General features: G+C 48.5%; 1 long non-coding RNA gene across 1 annotated transcript; it reads left to right on the top strand.

The window, feature by feature from the left end:
* Positions 1-1,304: 1,304 nt before the first annotated feature.
* LOC122383729 lies at positions 1,305-4,028 on the top strand. Its single transcript, XR_006256880.1, has 2 exons — positions 1,305-1,831; positions 2,336-4,028. It is a non-coding gene; the product is annotated as an uncharacterized LOC122383729 (long non-coding RNA).
* The last annotated feature ends 1,990 nt before the right edge of the window (positions 4,029-6,018 follow it).

Here is a 6,018-nt window from a genome sequence, read left to right as displayed (position 1 = left end):
GAGATCATGAAAAGGGCGCCATTCTCGTAAAAGGGTGCCGAGTGATTGAAAACGCTATATGTGGTTCAGGGGCGCTGAGAGACCAGAAGGGCGCCGAACAGTCGAGGGATGCACGGTGAACAGAGACCAAAGGACGCGAGACGGTCAGGAGGGCGCCGTTAGACCATGAGAATGGCGCGGTGCTGTCAAAAGTGCGCCATTCTCCCAGAAGGGCGCCGAGTGATTAAAAACGCTATATTATCCATGAACGCGAGACGGTCAGGAGGACGCCGTTAGAGCATGCGAAGGGCACCGTACTCTCGAAAGGACGCTTGCAGCCTTGTAAAAGACTTGTGGGTGCATTTTCATCATTTTGTGGGCATACATAATTCAGGATTGTGGGTGCATATGCCCCCACAAAGAGATATAAAATTACACCCCTGCATACGGGGGTGAACTGCTATTTTCGTTTAGTAAAAAATAAAATTAAAAAAAATCATCGTGTCAGGGCATAGACCTCTGTATACATGGACTGGACACAGAAAATCCGGCCATGACCACAACGGCCCTAAAAGTAAATGCTTATAACTCGAGAGTCAGTTCACCTACGACATCCATTTTTTCACCGCCGCATAGCCCCATTCATTGAAAATGATGGGGATCATCCGCCGAACCGATGCGGTGTAACGGGGGAGCACCAGCACGTGGCGCGTGAGAGATGTTTGTGAAAATGGCGTGACAGTATCTCGGGAACGGCTTGACCGAATGAGTCCAGATTTGGCACACAGCTAGGTATTATACACCTGCCAATAACGCATGTCCCAATTTTGAGGTGCCGATGCACGTGCGCACGTGCACACCCCTTTTTTGTATCTCAGAAACTACTCGTCCGATTTCGCTCAAATTTTGTATACGGCAACAGCCTAACAACCATTGCTGGTTCACACCTCAAGCAAGGGGTGCGACTGCACGTGCGCACGTGCACACCCCTTGTTCATATCTTGGAAACTAGCCGCCCGATTTAGCTGAAATTTTGCATATACCCAAGTGTCTTATAACCATTGCTGGTGTTTGTCTCAATGTTGAGGTGCCGCTGCACGTGCGCACGTGCGCACCCTTCCATTATATCTCGGAAATAAACAGTCCCATTTCGTTGAAACTTTGAATACAACCATGGTCCCCACAACTACCGCTTATTCACACCTGAATAGTTGATATCATAACTAAAAATAACAACAAACGACTTAAAACTGTTGATCGTGTAATCCAACAGATTATGATCGTTGTAGTTGTATGCGGATAAATATCCGGTAGTTGGTGAGCATTTGAGCTAATTTCCTATGCTGTTGTATTCTAGGATACTTGTTCTCAAAAACAGTATAACGTTAAATCGGTTTTATTGCTCTGAAAGGGGATAAAAGTGCAACGCTCATGACGGACCGTCTTAAATAAATTCGTCTTAATGACGGCGACGGAAAAGAGCACGTGACTTTCTGTAAAGTATCATTAGCATTATTCCCAGACCTACGTGTTTTGTCATAAAATAGGCATAAAGCAAGGCATAAAGTTGGAATTGTATATTTAAGTTTCGCTTTTAAGTGTTTCATATTGAGGACTTATCAAGTTTCGGTTGAATAATTGGTGTCGGTGTGCATACAAACTGATACGTTATTAAATGTCACAAGTAGAAGGTTATTTGTTGAACAATTGTTCGTTTTTTAGCTGCATTTTGGAGAAGACCATTTACCTACCTACAAGAGCCCACAGGAAGAGCAAGCAAACGTTCCTGATTGACGCATCGTTACATCTATACACTGTGGTTCCATCCACCCTTAGCCAGATCCTTCCAAGCGTGAGTAATGCTTTATAACTTGCTTCATTGTTATTTGTCTTTGCTGCTTTTTCTCTGGTATGTTTGCTCGCCAAAGTCGGTATTCAATAAACCAGATTAGTTACTGCACTGCCTGCCATGGTTGGAAGGCATGCTTGTAGACAAGATAATCAATGCCATCGAATTCGAATCAATCTATTTGTGTCTTTGATTAAACTGTAAAATAGCAATCTTGACGCATTTACATTCATTATTACTTTTAAGTCGTTTGCCTCTCAATGCAGATGTGCTTGTAGGACGTAGGTTAATATCAAGTATCACTGTGTAAAGGCAGTTTTGCAATACATAAATCTATCCGAAACCTCAATTTTACAAACACATTTACTTGTTCTTGTCATGCTATCGTAATGACTTTGTGGATCATGCTTGGCGAGGGCCGCTTGTTCTTAAAAGTAAAAGATTACCGCCAAGCACACATTATCCTATAAAGTGTGACCGACATACTTTTTTCTCTATTTCTTTCAGTGACGCCACTCACAGAGATAGTCAACGAGCCGCCAACGAACAATGCCCCCAGGATAGCACATCATCGAAATGCCAACTCCAGGAGCAGCAGCAGTCGCCGACATGATGTAGGAGGGAAAATTGATCAGCAGTGTTCGGTGCTTGCTGAAGAGTACAGTGACCTCATTAAGCATTATTTGGCACAGTGAGGCTGATACAGCCTTTGCTCCCGGGTGTAGCCCACGATGCAGCTCCACAGGCTGACCTGATGTGGAGAATCATTGCCTACAGCGTCGTTCATCGGGATGCGTGGACGGAACACTGGAGCACGCAGCCGCTGTCCTAACGATCCCGCTCTCCGCCATCTGGCTGCTCCAGCGGTAGCTACGTGCGACTGTCAGCTGACCGCTGCATAGCCCCGCACAGGCCGTAGTAGCAGGGATCGAGCCGGCTCCGGTCGCCGCCCAGCAAACTATTCTGCCGGCCAAGGTCCTCACCGAGTTGTACGGCGCACGCTCTCTAAAAGAGTGGCCCATTTAGGACATGATAGAAAAGGAGCGACAAGATCGGCCGCAGTGTCCGGTAGGCCGGCGAGGCCGAGTCGCTCCGCCGATCGAGCAACTGCTGACGCCTTTGAATCGAGGCAGCTCCTGGCTGGAGGCGCTGCGGCCCAAGTGTAGCGCCTGACGGCTGACGGCAGCACAATACAGCTGCAATGGGCCCCAGCCCACTGTGGACTCGCCGACAACGAGAGGGCGGACGCCCTGGCCAAGGAAGCGGCCGGGCTGTCCCAGCAGATGACCCCGGTTGACGTCCGCACCCTCACGCAGGTCGTTGCGCGGTCCACCAAGAAGAGGTGGCAGGCGGACTGGCCAGCTGGCTGGTATCGCACCGTCATGGGGGACCACGACCCACGACATCCAATGCGGCCTTGGCCACCGGCTACATGGCCCACAAGGGTCGTGTATCGGCTAAACGCTACCGCGTGTACTTTTCTGTCATCATTTTGACGAACACCCAGACCGCACAAGGGACACTGCATGATGATCCAGTTTAGCAACCAAGAGCTCAGTAGCCGTCAGCGCCATATGAATGGAATGCCATCCCGCTCCATCCTTCTTCCCATTTTCATCCTACCGCCATCGGTGGTGGAAGACTATGACATGCACCAGCACTTATCCGCGGACATCCAACAGCTCTGTGTAAGCCATTACATTGTTGGGCATAGCCACTGTTGGGCTCTTGCTATTATTACAGCGGATTTCAAGGAACCTTTTCGAGAAGTGCAATAAGTGCTCGACCATTGGCGGGTCGGTGAGCCGTGTGACGCGGGAAAGCATATACTCTCTAGCACATCTTTTTCGAGTGCCCTGTCTTCATGGTGACTGATTGGGGAAAAACGGCACCTCTTCCACCCGAACAAGTACCCAACAGCTCTTCCCGGGATTGGGCGGTTCAACAGTGAGCCAGTTTTCTCGAAAAAAAAAAATCGCACAGCTAATTGATAAAGCGTCCGCGAGTGAATCCTGCATTGTTGTTAGCTCTGTTGTTTGCTTTGCTGTTTGTCATGTGAAAATGCTACATCGTGCAGCTAACCGATGAGTGGGTACCTACTGGTTGATGAGCTGGATTTTTTTTTTCGGTGCTGAAGAACTATCAGCTATGTATACCTAAGTGTGCTCAGTCTGATCTGCAATACATATATTTTACAATGCATGTGCTTTTACTGCCAATTAACTTCATCGTTATACAGAAGTTCAGTCCCGTTCGAAAGCAAATTTCTAGGATACCAAGTGTATAAGTCGCTAGTGGTTAAGCTATGGAGTACATTGCTGCGTAGAAGATCTCAGCAGAACGGAACTGCTAGTTTCCGAGCTACCAATTAGGGTTGCGCGCGTGGCGCGTGCGCACGTGCAGTGGCACTTCGAGCTTGTGACGAGAATCAGAAACAGTTAGCTTTGCTCTTGGGGAGGCATAGACAAAATTCCAGCTTAATCGGACGGATACTTTCCAAGATATAAGCAAGGGGTGTGTACGTGCGCACGTGCAGCCGCACCTGATAATGCAGAAGTTCAGTCCAGTTGGGAAATAAGTTTCTAAGGTCCGCAAATGTATAAGTCGCCAGTGGTTATGGAGTACATTGCTGCGTAGAAGATCTCAGCAAAACAAAACGGAACCGCTAGTTTCCGAGCCACGAATTGGGGTGCGCGCGTGGCGCGTGTGCACGTGCAGCGGCAATTCAAGCTTGCGGTGAGTATCAGGAACGTTTAGCTTGGCTCTTAGGGAGGCAGATACAAAGTTTCAGCTAAATCGGGCGGCTAGTTTCCAAGATATGAACAAGGGGTGTGCACGTGCGCACGTGCAGTCGCACCCCTTGCTTGAGGTGTGAACCAGCAATGGTTGTTAGGCTGTTGCCGTATACAAAATTTGAGCGAAATCGGACGAGTAGTTTCTGAGATACAAAGAAGGGGTGTGCACGTGCGCACGTGCATCGGCACCTCAAAATTGGGACATGCGTTATTGGCAGGTGTGTAATACCTAGCTGTGTGCCAAATCTGGACTCATTCGGTCAAGCCGTTCCCGAGATACTGTCACGCCATTTTCACAAACATCTCTCACGCGCCACGTGCTGGTGCTCCCCCGTTACACCGCATCGGTTCGGCGGATGATCCCCATCATTTTCAATGAATGGGGCTATGCGGCGGTGAAAAAATGGATGTCGTAGGTGAACTGACTCTCGAGTTATAAGCATTTACTTTTAGGGCCGTTGTGGTCATGGCCGGATTTTCTGTGTCCAGTCCATGTATACAGAGGTCTATGGTCAGGGCTGTGACGAAAAATAAGTGGCCTAAATCCGATGAGAAAACAGGATTTGGGGGTACCCTAGGTTTGGCTCCTTGAGCCATGGTGCCCCCCCCCCTTGTCTCAAATCGTTCCGCCGCCTATGTCCGCAACCATTTTTAACCACCCTCCCAGGAGTCAATTTAGGACATAACACTTTCGCAATTCACTCTGGAGAGTAGTAACCCTCCACGACTATTCGCGCACCAGTGGCTCGCGACCCCTCCATCGAAAGGTATTCATCGACGCCTACCTGGCAGCAGCGCCCCACAAACCCCTAGGAGAGGGGGTTACCCTCCACGCCTACCCTTCGCCGACCAAGTCACGAGGGCCAAAAAACTCCCACGCTTGACCATATTTGCGGGAAAATATCTATTATGGCAATCTCACACTCATCGGTGAGAAAGTTTCACATCGGTGGGAAAGGTCAAATCGAATTCCCATAGAAATTTCGACATGACTCAGTCACCGGCAGTCATGCAGACCGCCCGAAATCAAGATGTGTTGCCACTGCTTTCGTGACCTATCTTGGTAGTTTCGGAAGAAAAAGCGTTGCCAATCGTTCCGTGATGAATATTGCAGAGGTTTTAAAGATGCACCCTAACAATTGTACTTTCGCCCCCACTTGAAAACCGCCAAACAATGTGCCAATATATCATTGGTTCAAAAAAAAGTTAAAAAATTGTTGTAATTCAAAACTGTATGAGACAGCCCCATCTAGTTGTAACAGTAGATCCAACTCCTTCAGGGCAGGTTATGTTAAGGTTCGCCATCCACGGATACGCGTTTACGATACCTCTAGTAGTTCTAGCTCTTTCAGTGAGAGCTGTGCCAATGACTCGACACCCGCGGGGACAATATCC

Source organism: Amphibalanus amphitrite, unplaced genomic scaffold (genome assembly GCF_019059575.1).
Source record: "Amphibalanus amphitrite isolate SeventyFive unplaced genomic scaffold, NRLGWU_Aamphi_draft 000013F_arrow, whole genome shotgun sequence".
NCBI classification, from domain to species: Eukaryota; Metazoa; Arthropoda; class Thecostraca; order Balanomorpha; family Balanidae; genus Amphibalanus; species Amphibalanus amphitrite.
Note: the sequence above shows the minus strand (reverse complement) of the source record. Positions and strands in the feature narration are given on the sequence as shown.